General features: G+C 43.9%; 1 long non-coding RNA gene across 1 annotated transcript in view; it reads left to right on the top strand.

Moving 5' to 3' along the window:
* Nucleotides 1–312: 312 nt before the first annotated feature.
* LOC137635266 (uncharacterized) overlaps nucleotides 313–19,875 on the top strand; it is a 43,444-nt gene continuing 23,881 nt past the window's right edge. The window contains exon 1 of the long non-coding RNA XR_011042625.1: nucleotides 313–396. This is a non-coding gene — a long non-coding RNA (uncharacterized lncRNA). The remainder of the gene's footprint in view (nucleotides 397–19,875) is intronic.

Consider the following 19,875-nt stretch of genomic DNA (forward strand, 5'->3'; position numbering starts at 1 on the left):
TTTACAGGAGCAAATCGTAGGTACGAAAATATTTTATGATTTTTCCAGAAATTCTCGTTCACGAAGTCAGTGTTGCCAGATATACCTATTTATCCCCAGATTTGGGAATTTTTGGGTGTCAGATGGGGAATTGGGGATATTCTATACCAATTTGCTTGCACTTATATGAAATATAGAGAGTAATTTCTATAATAGTAAAGCCTACAGGATCGGAAGAAAATATATATGAGGGAATTAGGGATTTTTGCGTTGGTTTGGGTTTTTTTTTTTGGGGGGGGGGAAGGGATCTTTAGACTAACCCATCTGGCAACACTAACAACATGGCGTCTGGTTGTTTTGTTTCCGTAACCTCCAGACTTCTTGTTCTCCCTGCTAACCTCCAAAGATAAATCAAATGTGAGTTATTTCTCAATTTTTATATCATATACATAACGTGCCTTCTGCTAAATGCTTTTTCTTTATGCAGTGATTATTACAGAAACTGTGACCATGTCAAAACTTTTCTGAAACCACAGGAGTTTTATGTCGTATGTAAAATTCTTATATTTTACGGAAATTGATTTAGATTTTGTGCCAAGGTGAGGTTTAGGTATAAACGAAGTGCCACTCCGAAATTGACCTGTTAATTATTTCGTGCAACCTATGTGGAAATATGAACAGTCGTTTGAAGATATAATTGCGCATGTCAATACGGCTGCCTGCCAATCCAAAATTTAAATTTGGTAAAAACACACACGAAAATATATAATTACTCTACAAAAATGGAGTTGGAACTACTGTAAAAATTTACCATTTTTTTTTTTTGTGTCATTTTTGAAGAGCGTAATTTTTTCTATATGAAACAGTAGTTTTTTTCCTAGGTTACATTGCCCTGTAATTCACTACAAAAATACCCCTAATACACCCACCTAACCTAACCTAGGGCCCTTTACCCCTCCCTAGGCCTGCCGGGGGGCCTCCCCCTCCTAAGGCCTCAGTGATTTTTGAGGCCAAACGTGTAGGACGTCATAGTGGACTAGTTAGTCTGGGGATTATAGTAGTTACAGGGCTCATTTGAGCTAAAAACAAGACAGTCAACAACAACAACAGATTTAGAAAAATTCTGGGAGGAAGACAAGAGTAGCGTGAGTTTGATAGTTGATATTTCGACTGTTATTGAATTTAACTAAATTATGTCGCTCGTATACCACTATTTACATACATTCCTACACATTCTAGTAAAAATTCATTGAATGTCACTGATATTTTCATGCGGCCCTCTCCTGGACATTAACCGAAAACTTAACCTAATTGTATTTCGTGCTAATACAACAGGGTGAATCAACCCCCTACTGAGTCACTGCCCCCGAGGTAGCTCTATTGAGGACCGTTTTCTTTACACCAATTTAGAATGGTCTTTGCTTCCTTGCATCATAACATTTTAATGCTCATTTGTTCCGGGCAGCGTTACTTCAATGTACCATTGGGAAGGTAATGAGGTCCACTATTTAAGGCATTCAGGGTGTATGTATGATGACTTATGCCCCTTAACTCCTTTATTTTTAACCCCCTTAATATTAAGAATAGTTTTTTTCATTATAAAAAGATGTTTTAATGTTACTTGTTCCTATATTTCAATTGTTCAATAACTTTTTGTATAGCTTAGTTATTTCTATAGATCCTTTCCTCACTGGGCTATTTTTCCCTGTTGCAGTCCTTGGGCTTATGGCAGGGTTTTCTTATTAATATTGTGTTCACTTATCATGGGCCTACCCACATCTCCCTTTAAAAGAAAGTCATATTGGATCGTTTTCATAAATTATTCTTTTTCGGTTGTACAGTCTCTTGTTGACTTTCGTGTAGAAAGCGAACTAATACACCTGTATTTTTTTTATATTTAAGATAGCAAAGTTTTCACAAAGCCTTCAAATATATTTTTTCTAGATGAAAGTATGTTCGGAACCTCAATTTGGGTACCTTGCAAAATAGACGTTATGTTGTGGTCTTACCGTGATTTAACTGAGTGCCTATCGAATTTAAATGTTTTTTTTATTCCAAAGTATGTATTTTGATGTGGAAAACCCTTAAATGATAACCATTTTGTGGAGAAACCAATACTTATGTGTTTATGTTGTATTTTTGTTTCAGAAATCAGTGTTGACTATGAAGTATAATTTAGAGTGGTTATTTGAAAACATCAAAACAGAATTGGATGCAGTCAAATTTTTCCAGGAGAACAAAATTATACCAGCAAATAAGAAGTGCAGAAGGAAGCATGATATGGTCTTTAAAGAATGTGCTGGAAATGTTGTATGGCGATGTAGTAAATCGGCATGCGGTCAAGAACGCCTTTCAGTTCGCAAAGATACGTGGTTGGAGGGTTCAACGTTACCACTGAAGAAAATAATTATTTTCATATATTCATGGTCTAAGGAGTACACAACAATAGATTTTTGCATTGAAGAACTTGGAATTAGCAAGGACACAGCAGTGGATTTCAACAATTATCTTAGAGAGGTAAGTTAGTGTATCGGAACCTAACCTAACCTAACCTAACCTAACCTAACCTTCCTCTTTAAAACATATAGGTACAGTAGGTTAAGAAATTTCACAACCTTGGAGACGCCTGTTATCTAGACAGAACCTTAGGTTGAATAGTTTCACAGATGCCGATATATATTTCAATGTAAGTAATTAGTTAACATGGTAGCTGGCTATGATTAACAAATTTGAGTAAGTGTTAAGGTTGGATTGAATAGAAACCAAGGGTTTCCTGTTATAGAGATTAGACGGTGTCAGGTTTCGTCGAATTGGTAAAGGTTAAGTTTAAGTAGGTGAATTAATTTTTTCAAGTGGAATCGAGTTTCCAGGAAAAATGATAGAAGGAAATTGTTAAGCCTGATCAATGATTTAAGGGGTCAATAAAAGTACTTGAGTTTCTGTGGGCTACATACTAAGTTGAATTGTCTATGAACGGTGCTCAGGCTATACTGTATGCCAAAGTAATGTAAACTGATGGCCCTGTAAATTTTGAAAGTATTGAGTCTTAATAAAAATTTGCCATAAAAAAAAGAAAATGGTAAAGATCCTGGAATAAATGTTGCCAGGCATTTACTGTTTAAAAACATATATTGACTTAAAAGGGTAATATTACAGTCACCAATCCGTAAAAGATAATAAAAAGGTAAGCTAAATTGGTCGCAGAATTTCCAATTGAAATTACGGGTTCAAGTGTACTTTTAAGTATTGTAACTATATAAAATTTAGAAAATCAAATTGACAAATTTTAACCAATATCCAAGGATAACTTTTCATGGTATCTAATAACAGTTCCTTAATCTGTACCCTTCATCGTCTTTGTGAGTAATTTCAGAAATAGGTTTGATAAGGGTGTCATGCTAAAGTGACATAACTGCTTGTTTGACATTGCAAGAATCAGGATTAAACCATTAGGTTCACTACAAGTTTTATTGAACCATTTAAAGCCTACATTTTCAAAGTTTCTTACATGGTAAAAAAAACATTGTGTAACAAATTTATTCATAGTCTTAGTCTGTTTTTCATGAGTTTAGCCATCACTTGGTTCTTTATAAGATAAAGGTATCTGATGTCAGTTCCTGTATCATCCAGAGAGGTGCTCACCAGAATTTTAGGGCAAGCCCAACCCACTGTGGTGCCCAGCCCAAGTAAATGGATTAAACTCTTGGTCCCTGCCCCGTATCAATCTGTCGTCATGTGAATGCTAGACGGACGAGCTACCGAGGTACTAGCCAGGAGGTAAATTATTGATGTAGCTCTTGAGAAACTTATCACTTTCATTGAATAATTTTCTTGTAGTTTCCATTGGTAATTACTATTATGCAACTGTGGATTAGCCAAAATTAGTCTGGTTGAATAATTTGTATCTTATAACTTGTCATGATGCTGTTACAGTCTCACACTGTAGGCTACAGTAGTGGAGCCGTTGTGAAATTCTGTGGGTTGATTTTGTTCCCATTGTGTTCATGATACAGTAATGTAAAGCCTTGTATCTTTTTATTACTACAGCACATTGCTTGAATACTAGTTAGTTTCCTTTGGCTATAAAGTTATGTATGCTAAGTACTACACGTTTTGAAAAAGCTGTCATGTACCCTTTTTTGGGGGTGGGTTTTGTAGGTGGTTGTTGTCAAATGTTGTTACTGGTGAATATGGAAAATGTTCCAGAAAATGTTATGGCTATCGAGCCTGGATTGAGTCCTGCTATATCAAGGTTGAGTTACTTGTGAGAAGTGCCGTTCTGTACTACACAGCATAGTTAAATGATTATGGAAAGATATACACAAATGTGTAGGCTACCCAAATTATATTCTTGTGATATTTGTCTGTCAGTGAAGTTGAAAGGTGGTTATGTTTTTGCCCCTGTTTGTTTGTTTGTGAACAGCTTCCTGGCCACAATTTTAATGGAAGAGTAATAAAACTTGCAGGGATTGTTATGTAAAAAGCTGGAAATGATTCAGTTTTGGATGGTCAGGGTCACTGTCGAGCAAAATGTCCAATTCATGTAATCAACCATAACTTTGGACATCGTTGTCACAGAGACTTCAAACTTGGTTTATAAGTGTACGAAAATCCACGCCAATTAATACATGTCAAGGTCAAGGTTGCGAATTAACCCTGGATAGGTACGGTCCTCGGACACCCCTTTAAGGGTATACTCGGACGCGAACGACCCCGACGCCAAAAAAAATTCTTGAAAAATCAGTTTTTGCAGTAACCTCCTTTTTTCTTTTGCCAAAAAAAAATTCAATGAATGCTTAAAACAACTGTAAAGATAAATACTACTCATCTGCAGAAAAACTATTTATTATAAATATTTTAAAAAATTAAGTAGAAAAAAAAAAGACCTGACATAAAAATTCATAAAAAAAAAGTTTATACATATATACACAAATCCTTTTAGGAATTGATTCTTGAATGTTTAGGTCACATCTTGATGTATTTTGGATGAAGTCAGACCCATGGAGGTGAAGATCTGAAATGAGAAAAAAAGGGTAACTTTTTTTGGCCAAAAAAAATTGTCCAAATTTCATGAATTTTTTTGGGTACCCAAATGAAATAGGAAGTGGCTAATTTTTTTAGGGAATAAACATATGTTATCCTAAAATAGAAATATGTAAAAATATCTTCATTATTTTGTAAATTACATTTATATCAGGGGCCATATCTAAAGGTAATTTTTTGAGTACTTGGAAATTTCGTAAAAAAATACATATATTTAATATATAATATGATATTTATGCAGGTAAAAATATACCAAAATATCACAAATTCTATAGGGAACAAGAATATATATAGATAGGGCAGCTTACGCTTCGGATATGTCCACAAAATGGCCGCCAACCACACTGACTCAGACTCCCTAATCTGCCACTTGAAATGTAGGAAGGGTATGTCAATTTCAAGGTGTTATTTACTAATCTAATTATTATTGGATATGCATAAAAATTGTAAGGTGGGTTGCTGGATAATTGTCGATTATTTTACGACTATAAAATTAAAATTCTGACCCAAAAATTTTTTTTTTGAAGGGAAATAAAATAAAAAAAAAAATGTAAAACAATATTTTAGCTAAAAAAATTTGATGATATTCAATCAAAAAAAAAGTAAACAAAATTTTCCGACAAATAAACATCTAGAGGAATCATTACTCTGTGATAGTTCCTTAGTACGTAGTAATTTTGAAAGAATTGGGAAAAAACGAAAAAATGGCAATCACCGGAAAATCGAACACATACCTATATATACGCCATATCTGGCTAAAAAAAAGATAGGCATGGGTAGCCAGATCATCTAGAAACACTTTCCAACACTATAAAAATATAAGTTTTGCGACACTACTTGCCAATTCCTTACGGTAACATGACTAAGCAAAAAAATGCAAAACAAATACAAAGGGGCACTCGTGGAAAAATGGCCATTCTAATATACGGCATTTCAGAAAAAAAAAATTTCAGCCACGTGCTAGGCAAACCATCAAGGCATATTTTCCGACAAATAAACATATAAATGAAATATTACTCTGTGATAGTTCCTTAGTACGTAGTAATTTTGAAAGAAATGGGAAAAAACGAAAAAATGGCAATCACAGGAAAATCGAACACATACTTATATATACGCCATATCTGGCTAAAAAAAAAATAGGCATGGGTAGCCAGATCATCTAGAAACACTTTCCAACACTATAAAAATATAAGTTTTGCGACACTACTTGCCAATTCCTTACGGTAACATGACTAAGCAAAAAAATGCAAAACAAATAAAAAGGGGCACTCGCGGAAAAATGCCCAACATTCTAATATACGGCATCTCAGATAAAAAAAAAAGACATGCACGTGTTAGCCCAGCCATCAAGGCACACTTTCTAACACATAAACATGAAAAAAAAATCAATAATATACGGCAATTCCTTACTACGTAGTAAATTTTTACAAATATTGAAAAAAAAAACAGAAATTGGCAACCGCAGTTAAATACCCAATATACCAATAACTACGTCGTATCTGACAAAAACAAAATCACACATGGGTAGCCAGATCATCTAGACACACTTTCCAACATTAAAAAAGCAAAAGTTTTATGACACTATTTCGCAATATCTTACGGAAAAATGACTTGGCAAAAAAATTAAAAAAAATTAAAAAGGGACACTCGCGGTAAAATGCCCGACATTCTAATATACGACATCTCAGATAAAAAAAAAGATATGCACGTGTTAGCCCAACCATCAAGGCACACTTTCTAACACATAAACATGAAAAAAAAATGAATAATATACGGCAATTCCTTACTACGTAGTAATTTTTACAAATATTGAAAAAAAAACAGAAATTGGTAACCGCAGTTAAATACCCAATATACCAATAACTACGTCGTATCTGACAAAAACAAAGTCATGCATGGGTAGCCAGATCATCTAGACACACTTTCCAACACTAAACAAGCAAAAGTTTTACGACACTATTTGGCAATATCTTACGGAAAAATGACTTGGCAAAAAAATGAAAAAGGGGCACTCGCGGTAAAATGGTCCTCGTGGTGATGAACGACATTTTAACTAAAAAAAAAAACATGCACATGGTAGCCAAACAATCCACCAAGACTTTCCACAACTGATAACCTATACAAGTTGCACCATTCTACGACAATTTCATAATACGTAATAACTTTGATAATTATGCAAACTACCTCAGAAGGGTAAACTCGGACGCGAACGACCCCGACGCGTCTCAGAAATCGGGGAAGGAGTACAGCTACAGCAATGCACATCTGGACACTACTAGAGCGTGTAGGGGAGACACCTCCTGCAGGTCGATCACCCACAAATTCAGTCACAGGGGTGAGTCACGTGAGAAAAACCTGTTTTTTTTTGACGCTCGGGGTCGCAAACGACCCACCGTACCTATCCAGGGTTAAGCTGCCACGGGGGAGGTCGGCGCTCTTATTGAGTGTCCCTCTAGTCCGTCATGAGATAAGTTCTTTTCAATGTCAGTTTGCTACTTTCTTGACTCTTCTTAAAGCAACTGCAGTGTTCCCTCTCATTTTTGCCTGGGCGTTGAGTGACCTTAGGCCAGAATGGCCGGCCGTGTGGCCCAAATTCTCTAAAAGCTAATGCCGCGCTTTTGCATGATTTTCATACCCTAGGGTCAAGTGCAAATGATCAACAGTAGGAAAGGTTTATTTGTTATCGAAAATATTTCCAATGCATTACGGACTTAATTTAAATCAAGATATTTATAACCTGGTACCTCTGTAGGAATTAAGTTTTCCTATACTTGGGGCTTGAATATGACCATTTAACTAATGCTCCTGTTGTGTCAAACATTAACAATTGAACATATTTTATGTGGATGTATGAAAAAGTGGTGTCATATATTGATCTTGAATCACTTAATCTTTTCTTATTATTATATTATTACTTGCTAAGCTATAACCCTAGTTGGAAAAGAAGGATGCTAGAAGCCTAGGGGCTCCAACAGTGAAAATAATCTAGTGAGGAAAGGAAACAAGGAAAAATAAATTATCTTAAGAACACTAACATTAAAATAAATACTTCCTTTATATACTATAAAAACTTTAACAAAACAAGAGGAAGAGAAACGAGATAGAAAAGTGTGCCTGAGTGTACCCTCAAGCAAGAGAACTCTAACCCAAGACAGTGGAAGACCATCGTACAGACGCTATGGCACTACCCAAGACTAGAGAACAATGGTTTGATTTTGGAGTGTCCTTCTCCTAGAAGAGCTGCTTACCATAGCTAAAGAGTCTCTTCTACCCTTACCAAGAGAAAAGTAGCCACTGGACAATTACATTGCAGTAGTTAATCCCTTGGGTGAAGAAGAATTTTTTGGTAATCTCAGTGTTGTCAAGTGAATGAGGACAGAGGAGAATCTGTAAAGAATAGGCCAGACTATTCGACGTATGTGTAGGCAAAGGGAAAGAACCGTAACCAGAGAGAAGGATCCAATGCAGTACTGTCTGGCCAGTCAATGGACCCCATAACTCTCTAGCAGTAGTATCTCAACGGGCAATTGGTGCCACCCTGGCCAACCTACTACCTACCAATTGTAACCTTATGATTCCTTTATTTTGTCTTCATGTAAAAACAAACATCCAAACCAGCCTCGTACGAACTAATATATTGGAATCGGTATTCATTAGATTTAATTATTTTCTCTACACAAGAACAAACCCCAAAATTAGTTCTATACAAGCTATAGATTGGAATCAATAGTTTGGTTGAACTTTTTAAACTACCAGACATTTATTTATGACTACTTTCTACCAGGTAGAAAGAGTAGAAGACTTTAGCTATGGTAAGCAGCTCTTATGGGAGAAGGACATGCCAATATTAAACTATTGCCGTAAGGATAGAAGAGACTTTATCTATGGGAAGCAGCTCTTATGGGAGAAGGACATGCCAATATTAAACTATTGCCGTAAGGATAGAAGAGACTTTATCTATGGGAAGCAGCTCTTATGGGAGAAGGACATGCCAATATTAAACTATTGCCGTAAGGATAGAAGAGACTTTATCTATGGGAAGCAGCTCTTATGGGAGAAGGACATGCCAATATTAAACTATTGCCGTAAGGATAGAAGAGACTTTATCTATGGGAAGCAGCTCTTATGGGAGAAGGACATGCCAATATTAAACTATTGCCGTAAGGATAGAAGAGACTTTATCTATGGGAAGCAGCTCTTATGGGAGAAGGACATGCCAATATTAAACTATTGCCGTAAGGATAGAAGAGACTTTATCTATGGGAAGCAGCTCTTATGGGAGAAGGACATGCCAATATTAAACTATTGCCGTAAGGATAGAAGAGACTTTATCTATTGACAGCTCTGCAGTTCATTTTAGAACTCTCAGGAGGCTTGCCTCCTTGGATGGGTAACTTTCCTTCCGAGGGAAGTTTCTCCTGTCCAGGCTTGAGTTTTTCCCCTTTTGGGGGGTTCTTCTCTTGCCTTTTTTTCGTGCGACTATGCTCTTGGTGCTGAGCGGTCGCAGCTGCAGTTTCGCTCAAGGGGCTGGGCAACTGCAGGAGCCCCTCTTCGGAGGATTGCTCCTTTTAGGTCACTGGCTGACCAGTCTCTTCTACGAAGTGTTTCTCTTTCGTTCGCGAGAGAGTACACTCATAGAGACTCCTCTTCGAAAGATTCTTCTGTTGCTGTTGGCCTCCTTCGCCGTAAGGCTCGCCGTCCGCCTCGTCGTAAGGGCCTCTCATCTCCCTATAAGGGTGCTAAGAGGCGCCTTTTTGAATCTCCATATGCAGCCTACAACTCCTTCTTCTTGATCTTCCGTGGACAGCAGTCTGACCTCGTCTTGCGACGGGCAACGGTCTTCCCGACGGACAACGGTCTTCCCGACGGACATCAGTCTCCTGGCGGACAGACAACAGTCTTCCGACGGACATCAGTCTCCCGACGGACAACGATCCCTTCGGGGCAAAGGGTTGCCTCCCAAGGGGGTTCTTCCCTTGCGTGTCAGGATTCCTCTGCGCGCCCTTCTGTTCTCCTGCTCCTGCTCAGTGTTAGCGCACAGGCGCTCTCCTGCTCATCAGCGCTTTCCTATTCGCCAGCGCTCTCCTGTTCGTCAGCGCTCTCCAGTTTGTCAGCGCTCTCATGATGATCATCTCTGCTGTTCCTGTTGGTTCCTGTTACGCGCCCTGTGCGCCCACGTTCGCCCTCGCGATCTAAAACTTCGGTTCAGGTCAGGGTCAAGGATCTTCTTCTACGCGCAGGCTTCCACGCGTTGCCTTCTGCTCGTCAGCGATCACCAGCTCGCCAGCGACCTTAGACGCGTCAACGTTCACCTGCTCGTCAGCGATCTCCTACGCGTCAACGATCACCATCGATCTGCCACGAGTGTCAGTTCCCCTGACCACCATCAGTAGCGATCTAGCGCTCGCTTGCTGTGGACCACGATCTCCGGTAGCTGAGTCTTGCCGTAGATCTTCCTCCTGCTCGCCAGTGCTCACCTTTACTTCTGTGCCCCAGCTTTCTTCAATTGCCAGCGCACATCTGCGCGCCCTTCTTTGCCATGCACCAATGGGCGCCAACGGTTTTCTGACCGTCTAGGATAGCCTGATTAACAGCTTGCTTCAGCGCTCACCTTCTTGATGCACCTGCGCACCTTCTTGGAGCATGGCTCGGACTTTTTAGTCCCTTAAGAGATCTTCTCAATACCCTTTACGTCAGGCCTCTGATTGTATTCCGTCTTGGGTCTCCTGCTCACTCTGGCCGCGGCCAGTGTGTAATCAATCTTCTTGATCTCGTACGACTCCGCCCTTTCTAAGGAATGGGGGAAGGCAACATTCAGGTTCGCTCCTGAGTTGTTGGCTAGACTCAGAATCTTGGGGTCCCGGCCCTTCGGTCCAATTCCTTCAAGATTTTGAGTCTCCATTCTGTATCTGATGTCCCAAAACCTTCTCCTTCTTGCCAGTAAGGAATCGAGAGGTTAGCTTTGGGAACAGCTGCAGTTTGTCCTCAGTTGCAGCCGGTTTGGGAGCACAAGAAGGACACGGGGGAGAGTCACCAGTATACCTCTTCAGCTCGGACTCAAGGACTTTCATCTCGACCTGTCTTCAGACCCTCCCCCGTCACGTCGCCCTACAGCACGATGTTGGATACATCGCAACGTCCCCCGCCTTCGAGTAATACTACTCTCTGATGCAGGTGCTACAAGCTGGAGTCTGGAAGTGTCTAATGACCTTCGCAGCCCGCTCCCTGCAGGGCGTGACCCACAGGAGCATCAATACGTTTTTTATCGCTCTGTGGTGGCTACACTACAGCTGGTCTAACCTCAGGCTCCTCTTTGGACAGGTAGCAGAAGGTTGAGGGCATTGTTATCAGGTTTTAGTCTGCATGAACGAATGAAGTATGTCTGGCCCTTACTTCTTTCTTCATCATCCCCTCTTCGGGGAAGCAGGATCCTGGTCTCTGCATAGCTGACCTTGAACCTCTGCAGGTAAACCATGCTTCCTTGTGTTCCGAGTATTGAGTCAATACTGTCGCGTCCCCCATACCCTGACGAGGTGGTATTGGGAACGTCCTAACCCAGAGTTCCTTCTGGAACTCCAGGTCAACTGTCTAGGACGGGTCACACTTTTTCCTTCACACACAAGCTTATGTAGGCCACACGGTTCCTTGCGGAGCAAGGAACTTGTGAGGTGCAGGGACTCCTTTTCTCGAGTGCGACTCACTCGGATTCTGAGTCCCCGGGTAAAGCCAAAGCCAGTAGGCTGGGGACTTTCCACCCTACCTAAGGGTTAAGTCGCCCAATGTAAATAGCGTGGTTTGTATTTCGGTTACGGAACAAATGACAAATTCGAAGATAATTTATATTTTTCCTAACCATACAAACCTTAGCTATTTACACATATTTGCCCGCCAGCCCTGTCCCCCAAGACAAGTCCTACCTCTAAGCGAAAGTGAGCTTCACCGGTGTGTGAGGGGGGGAGGGGTAGCTAGCTACCACTCCCCTACCCCCGCTAACTAGCGCGGGGTTAATACACCCTCGTTAAATTCTAATGGCTCGCCATTTCAGCTGCGCTAAAAGGTAAACCCAATGTAAATAGCTAAGGTTTGTATGGTTAGGAAAAATACAAATTATCTTCGAATTTGTCATTTTTTATACAACTGTGTTCAACTATATTAATACTGCAATTTAAGACTATTGATTTATATGAAATTTGCAGATGGAATCTTTCAACACAACTATGAGTGTGGATTTTTTACTGCCCTTTTTGGTCCAATAACTTAATGATTACCACAATTAAAGACCCATTTATATACTGGGGGTTCATACCAGCATTAGCAAGAAGTAGATGTCATGCCGAAATACAGGTGGAGAAGAATTGCCCGAGTAAGTAATAGAGAAATTTCCTGTAGTCTTATCCTAGGAATCCTTTCTCTCGTACCAGATTCCAGAGATAAACTAGGAAAGCTTTTCCAACAGGGCCTCTTGTTTAGCTAGTAATAATAATGTGTTAGATATTGGAAATAGTTAAGTCTTTGTGTGGGTTTTGCAACAGGGCAACTTGTTCTGGATGTTTGGAAATATACAGATGAGTATAATTTCTACTTGGTACAGTTGCTAATACTTCCCAAAACCGTGAGGGGTTTGGAACAGTTGCACAAGAGAGACCTTTTTGCTTTCATATTTGGGTAGACTTTAATGAACCTCGACATCGCCATCACTGTCTGCTTTTAGTGGGGGATTCAGAAACAGAGTTTTTGAAGTAATTTAAACACAAATTTTCCATTAAAGTTGTATAACCAAGATACTGTTTCTTTGGAACCAGACAAAAGACCGACTCCTTGTTGAACCTTCCCATAATTAGATACAAGTTTGTTAAGAAAAAAAAAAAAAAAAGAGGGGGGGGCGGGCAAAGAAAGCACAATAACTCAGAGTAATACCCCACTTTAGCTCAGTTTGATGTGCATCTTTCGACTTTGTCGCTTGTCCTCAAGTGTTGAGTATGAAATGAAGTTCACATTACTTGTGTTCCTACATTGTAAATGAACAATGATTACTGTACTTCACATGGAAGCTTACATTATTAATGTAGGTTTGTTCCATAACTGGAATACACACCTCGCTATTTAATAGGGGTATTACTTTCAGCGTAGCTGAAATGACGAGCCATTAATTTTTAACGAGGGTTAACTACCCACACCGCTAGTTAGCGAGGGTTAGGGAGGGTAGCTTGCAACCTCTCCCCCTCACACACCTGTGATTGAGCTCACTTTGCTTTCGGCTCGGATGTTGAACGGTCGTTGCTGCTCTTCATCCTCGCCGACTTTTGGCGGCCATTAACGCCATTTTGTTTTCTCTCTCTTTGAGTGTGTGTGAAGTTGACTTCTGCGACCATGCGCACCTGCCCTGGACTCTCCGGCCGCCCTTGTGGAACATGTATGTCGGTGGTGGAGATTGATCCTCATGCCCTTTGTCCTTCCTGCAGAGGTCAACGGTGGGATAGTGTTAACAAGTGTAGTGAGTGCAGGGAGTGGTCTTCCTCCCAGTGGGAGAGGTTTGCGCGACGGCGGAAGAAGTAGTCCAAGTGGGATGTTTCTCCTTCGAAGGAAGAAAAACCCAAGGCCTCTTCTTCCGTCGCCCAACCCTCCTCCAAAGCTCCTACTTGTTCGATCTCTTATGAGAGACTGTCGAGTAGTAGTGTAGACCAAGTTATTATTGACCAACCCCGGGTCACGAGAGTTGATGTTTCTTCCCCTAGCGAAGCAGCCCCACCTCTCTCCCCTGGTGAGGCCTTGTCACTAACTTCCCTTTTTCAGATACGGTCTTCCTTGGGGCTCATGGGTTCGCCCTCCAAGGAAGCCCTGCTGCAGTTCATCCGCATGGGTGCTTATGTTAAGCAATCATCGTCGCCGTCAGAGGTAGATCCCCCGACTCTTGTCAACGTTGCTGTGTCGAAGGTGTCTCATGCGGCGTCATCCATCTCCTCTGCCACTCCAAACTCCACAGCTGTAGCTGCCGACTTGGTTTCCCCTGTTCCTGACGATCCTACGAGGGGGAAACTAAGTTCAACGTCGGGGTCTCCTGCAAGTGTTTCTTCCCCTTGGGGGAGTTCACTTATAGAGACTCCTCTTCGGAGTACTGCTGACGGTCAGCTTGCTGATCCAACAGCCCCCAGAGGGTGCATCCGTCGGAAGGCTCGCCTTCCTTTTCGCCTTAGAAGTCTCCCTTCGAGGCGCCTATTTGGTTTAACGTCATCACTACAGTCCCCCGAAGAGTTGCCCCGGTCAGACCTTCATACATCATCCATCACTGCACCTGCAACCAGTCTTGTGACTTCAATCCTGGACCTCTCTGCAGATCGTTTGAAATCTCCTTCTGTGGATGATCGTCCTTACAAAGGACACGTCGACCATCCATCCTCCAGACCTGCCGACCTTCCATCACCATTCCTGTCGCCTGTAGAGCCCACTGTAGTTCCACCCAAGTGCGCAGCTGCACGCCATCACACTCGCCCTGCGCGCCACACGCCCAGACCTTCAGCGCCCACCAGAAGATCATCACTCTACAGTGCTTCGGCGTGCCCAGCAACCTGCTCGCCCTCACAGACAGCAGCAGCCTCACGCGCTTACGGGCTAACATTCACAGACACGTAAGCGCTCTCCTGCGCGCTACGTGCCTACGCGCCCACGATCACCTGCGCACCCTGCGCGCACACGCCCAGGGTCACCCATGCGCCAGCACACGCCCAGGGGCACCCACGCGCCAGCACACCACAGTGCACTTGCGCTCTCCTGCGCATAAGCGCCTACAATCTCCTGCGTGCCAACGCTTGCCCACGGGCCAGCACTCTCCTGCGTGCCAACGCTTGCCCACGCGCCAGCACTCGCCTGGGCGCCAACGCTCTTCTATGCGCCAGCGCCCTTCCCCGTGCCAACATGTGCGCCCTTCATCGCTCGCTCGCCAACCAGCGCGGCAAATACCTGCGCCCCATGACTCTCCAGCGCACAAGTCTGTAGGTGAGACAACAACCACATTGCTGCTCTCACCTACGCGCCAACTTTCATCAGCGTGCCAGCGCTCACATGCCCGCCACCATGTGCCCACGCGACAACTCTGTGCGCCACCATTTGCCCGCGCGCCAACTCTCTCCTACGGACTTGCGCCAACACACTCCTGCGCACCCACGCATGCTCCAAGATTCTCCCACACTCGCCCCAACTTTCTCCTGCGCGGGAGCACGCGCATCAACAGGCACGAGCACCAACAGGCACGAGCACAGATGCGTCATCCGGCAAGGTTGCCATCACCTCATTCCCCTTCCCGCAAACGCATTCCAACGCGCACTGCGGGAGAAGGGAAACACTTTCAAGCAGAGGGTTCAGGATTTCTCAACTGCCTTCTAAGGCGGACCCACCTATCACAGTGACTCCTCATAGGGAACCTTCGGTCCCTTTCCCTTCAGGGGATGAGTCTGACAGTGCATCCGTCAGCCAGCAGCCCTGGTTCAGTGCCTTAGTCAGAGCCGTAACACAGGCTTTCAAGCCTGTCCTGTCTGATCGCTCATCAGAGCGACCTATAGCTCTAGACCTAAGGCACGGAACCATGGTTTCCTCTACCCCTTTGAAGAGGAAAAGAGGAGTTTCTGATGCGGTCACTTCCCCGAGGGCGAAGCTGATTCCATGCAGACCATCGAGACAAGTTCCTCCTGTTTCTCAGAGAGAGAGACTCCATCCCTGTCGGACGAAGACCTCCTGTTACCAAGGGAACCGCGCATGGAGAGAGACTCCTCCATCGTACCAATGGAGGAAACCTCTCTTGACACCAAGAGTTTCCCGCAATCTGAGATCAGGAGGGATATGCCACACAGATCATCGATGTTGGAGTCTTGCCTCCTTCCTCGGAAGGAATCCAAAGACTCTAAAACACTGCCAAAGTCCTCCACTAGGGCTAGAATGGAGACGGCCAGCCACTCGGGGAATGTCCGCTATTCACCCCAAGAAGAGCCTTTGGGGATAGGAGACTTCGCTGCAAGTTCTACAGCAGGAGACCAGCAAGAGTCATTCAGAGCATGCATTCTGGCAGGTTCTGACTCTAATGAGGGTTCTCAATGGGTTTTCCGACCCAGAGATACCCCCTCGACAGGGCAAAAACACGGTCTTAGACCGCGTCTTTGGTACTCAGAAACCCTCAAAGACCAGTGCAGCCCTGCCCTGGTCTCAAGGGGTGAAGAGTACCAGGGATAAGATCTCCCTACAGCTCTCTGAGTTTTCCTCCTCCAACTGTGCCGGTACCACGAACAAGCTCCTCCCACCTCGCGAACAACAGAGTACTGTACAGTACTTCGAGATCCTGGAGGAACCCAGTTCAGCTCTTCCTCTTCACCACTCTCTGGAATAGCTAACCAGGGGAATCCCTCTTGAGAGATTCTCCAACTGGGAGGTCTCGTTCTCGGCAACCGAGATCCTTAATCAGGAGGTCACCAAGTATGCTATGCAAGCTACATCATGGTTGGACATCTGGTTAGGGACCTTAGATATCCTGATACGGTCCGAGGATTTTTCCAAGGAACATACTAGGAAAGCTATGGAAACCTTCCTTCTCTCAGGCACTCGCACGATCGAGTTTCTTGCTCACCAAGTCTCGAACTTGTGGGCAAACGCCATCTTGAAACGTCGAGATACAGTGTCTTGAGAGGTTCCACCAGAATGTCCCTATCGTCGAGATAAACAGGCTCAGACAATCCTCCCTAGAGGGGTCCCATCTGTTTGAGCCTAAGGATGTGGAATTTGCCTCTGAGAGGTGGAGGAAGTCTCATCAAGACTCCCTCCTCCATAAGGCTTTAACATCTAAGCCCTATAAACCTCCAACACCCCAGCAGTCCCGTCCAACCAAGACCGTAACGACGACGAAAACAGCAGCGAAGACTGTGGTGTCTAAGCCTTTTCTTGTCAAGGACAGGAAAGGCAAAAAGTCCAGGGAGGAAAGAATCCTAGAGCGAGGAGCTGAGGCCGCAAATGCTAGGATAGGGATTACCCCTGCGTTTCCACCAGTGGGGGGATGCCTACAAAGTTGCTCAGACAGGTGGAAGCAACTTGGGGGCGATTCCTGGACAATCTCCTTGATCTGTCTAGGTCTGCGTCCCGTTCATAACATCTCTACCTCCCCTGACAAGGAATCCAGTGTCATTGGACTCCCTTGCCATGGGATCGGCAAGGGGGCAAGCCCTTCGAGCAGAAGTCCAGACTCTGTTGAAGAAGGGCGCTCTTCAAGAGGTCCTCGGCGGATCCCCAGGCTTCTTCAGTCGACTCTTTCTTGTAAGAAAGGCGTCTGGAACCTGGAGACCAGTCATCGACCTCTCAGCCCTGAACAAGTTTGTCAAACAAACTCCGTTCAGCATGAAGACAGCAGACACGGTCAGACTAGCAGTAAGACCGCAAGACTTTGTGTACACTGGACCTAAAGGACGCGTAGTTCCAGATCCCAGTCCATCCTTCTTCAAGGAAGTACTTAAGATTCAGCCTAGACAACAGAAAGTACCAGTTCAAGGTGCTGTGCTTTGGTCTCTCCACAGCACCACAAGTTTTCACCAGTGTTTTTACCCTAATATCATCTTGGGCACACAGGATTGGCATCCGTCTTATCCGTTATATGGACGACTGGCTAATCCTGGCAGACTCGGTGTCGACCCTTCTTCAACACCGAGACAAACTTCTGAGACTTTGCCAGGATCTGGGGATCATGGTAAATTTAGAAAAGTCTTCTCTGCTTCCCACTCTGAGACTGTTATACTTAGTCAGGATCATAGACACCAATCTCCACAAAGGCTTCCCATCAGACGACAGGATAACAAGGTTGAGAAAGGTCGCAAGACCTTTTCTCAGAAGAGAAGAACTTCCAGCCCAATCGTGGTTAAGTCTCCTTTGTCGCCTTTCATCGCTGGCTCGTCTAGTTCCCAACGGTCGCCTCAGGATGAGATCCCTCCAGTGGCGACTCAAGTCCCGGTGGAATCAAGGTTACGATTCCTCGGAAGTCCAGATCTCCATGGGACCTGCGGAACTGACAGACCTCCAGTGGTGGGTGACAGACGAGAATCTACGAAAGGGGGTGGACCTTCTTGTCCTCCCCCCAGGATTTGATGCTGTTCTCGGACACTTCAAAAAAAAGGGTTGGGGGCCCACGTGCTGCACCACACGACCTCAGGCCTGTGGTCAGAGTCAGTAAAGTACCTCCACATAAATCTCCTAGAGATGAAGGCCATCTTTTTGGCCCTTCAACAGTTCCAACAGTTCCTTGCAAGCCATTCGATGGTAGTGATGAGCGACAACACCACAGTAATGGCCTACATCAACAAGCAAGGAGGTACTTTTGTGCAGCAACTATCCCATCTAGCAGTAGAGATACTGAGATGGGCCGAAATCCACTCGATACCACTATCGGCACACTTCATTCCAGGCAAAAGGAATATGTTCGCCGACAACCTTAGCAGAGCATCTCAGATAGTGAGTACCGAGTGGTCTTTGGATCATCTAATAACCAACATAGTCCTGACTTTGTGGGGTTCTCTGACTGTGGACCTCTTCGCAACAGCCCTGAACTTCAGGCTCCCGCTGTACTGTTCCCAGTCCCAGACCCCAAGGCTCTCTGGCAAGATGCTTTCCAACAACGGTGGGACAACATCGATGTTTACGCTTTTTTCCCCGTTCTGTCTGATGAGGAGGGTACTCAACAAGACCAGAACATCGGTCAATCTTTCAATGACCCTCATAGCTCAGCTATGGCATCACGCAAAATGGTTTACGGATCTTCTGTAACTCCTAACGGAGCCACCAAGAGAACTCCCTCCACAACACAATCTACTCAAACAACCACACACCAATATCTTCCACAAAGCCGTAGCCGACTTCACGCCTGGAGACTATCCAGCATCTCCTCTCTGAGAGAGGATTTTCGCAACAAGTTGCGATTAGGATGTCTGGACATCTGCGGAAATCATCAGCAGCAGTTTACCAGGCAAAGTGGAAAGTCTTCTGTGGTTGGTGTCGTGGAACGGGTATCTCTCCACTCGATGCCACTATTCCAGGAATAGGAAAGTTCCTCGTGTATTTGCGTGAAGAAATGCGCCTATCAGTCTCGGCAGTGAAAGGCTATCGCTCAGCCTTAAGCCTGGCCTTCAGACTAAAGGGAATCGACATTTCTTCGCTAGAACTTTCTCTACTCATACGGAGTTATGAACTTACCTGCCCTAAGTCAGAAGTGAGACCTCCCCCATGGAACATGGTTCGAGTTCTCAGGTCTCTTAAGAGACCTCCTTATGAACCATTTCGCCAGGCAACAGATTGCCACCTGACTTGGAAGACTGTGTTCCTGCTAGCTTTGGCCTCGGCCAAGCGAGTCTGTGAACTTCACGGTCTCTCATACGACATCGCCCATTCAAGGGAATGGGGGAGAGGTAACGTTCAGCTTCGTTCCTGAGTTTATTGCTAAGACTCGGAACCCGGGAGTAGCGGATCCTCGATTCGACTCCTTCCGGATTTCTAGTCTCCGTACTGTAACAGATGACCCAGACCATCTCTTACTATGCCCAGTAAAGAGCTTGAGGCTGTACCTCAAGCGAAGTGCCGCAGCCCGTCCTCGTGTGCCAGCACTATTCGTCAGCACAGGAATGACTAAGAGGAGGGTCACCAAGAACACCATCTCAGCATGGATTCGCAGGGTCATTGACCTTGCACTGAATCCAGACCCCCCTCCGTCACGTCGCCCCAGAGCACATGATTTCAGGGGCATAGCTACGTCCCTGGCCTTCAAAAGAAATTATTCAGTGACGCAGGTTCTTCAAACTGGGGTGTGGAAACTTCAAAACATGTTCACATCCCACT

Source organism: Palaemon carinicauda, unplaced genomic scaffold (assembly GCF_036898095.1).
Source record: "Palaemon carinicauda isolate YSFRI2023 unplaced genomic scaffold, ASM3689809v2 scaffold1083, whole genome shotgun sequence".
NCBI lineage: Eukaryota > Metazoa > Arthropoda > Malacostraca > Decapoda > Palaemonidae > Palaemon > Palaemon carinicauda.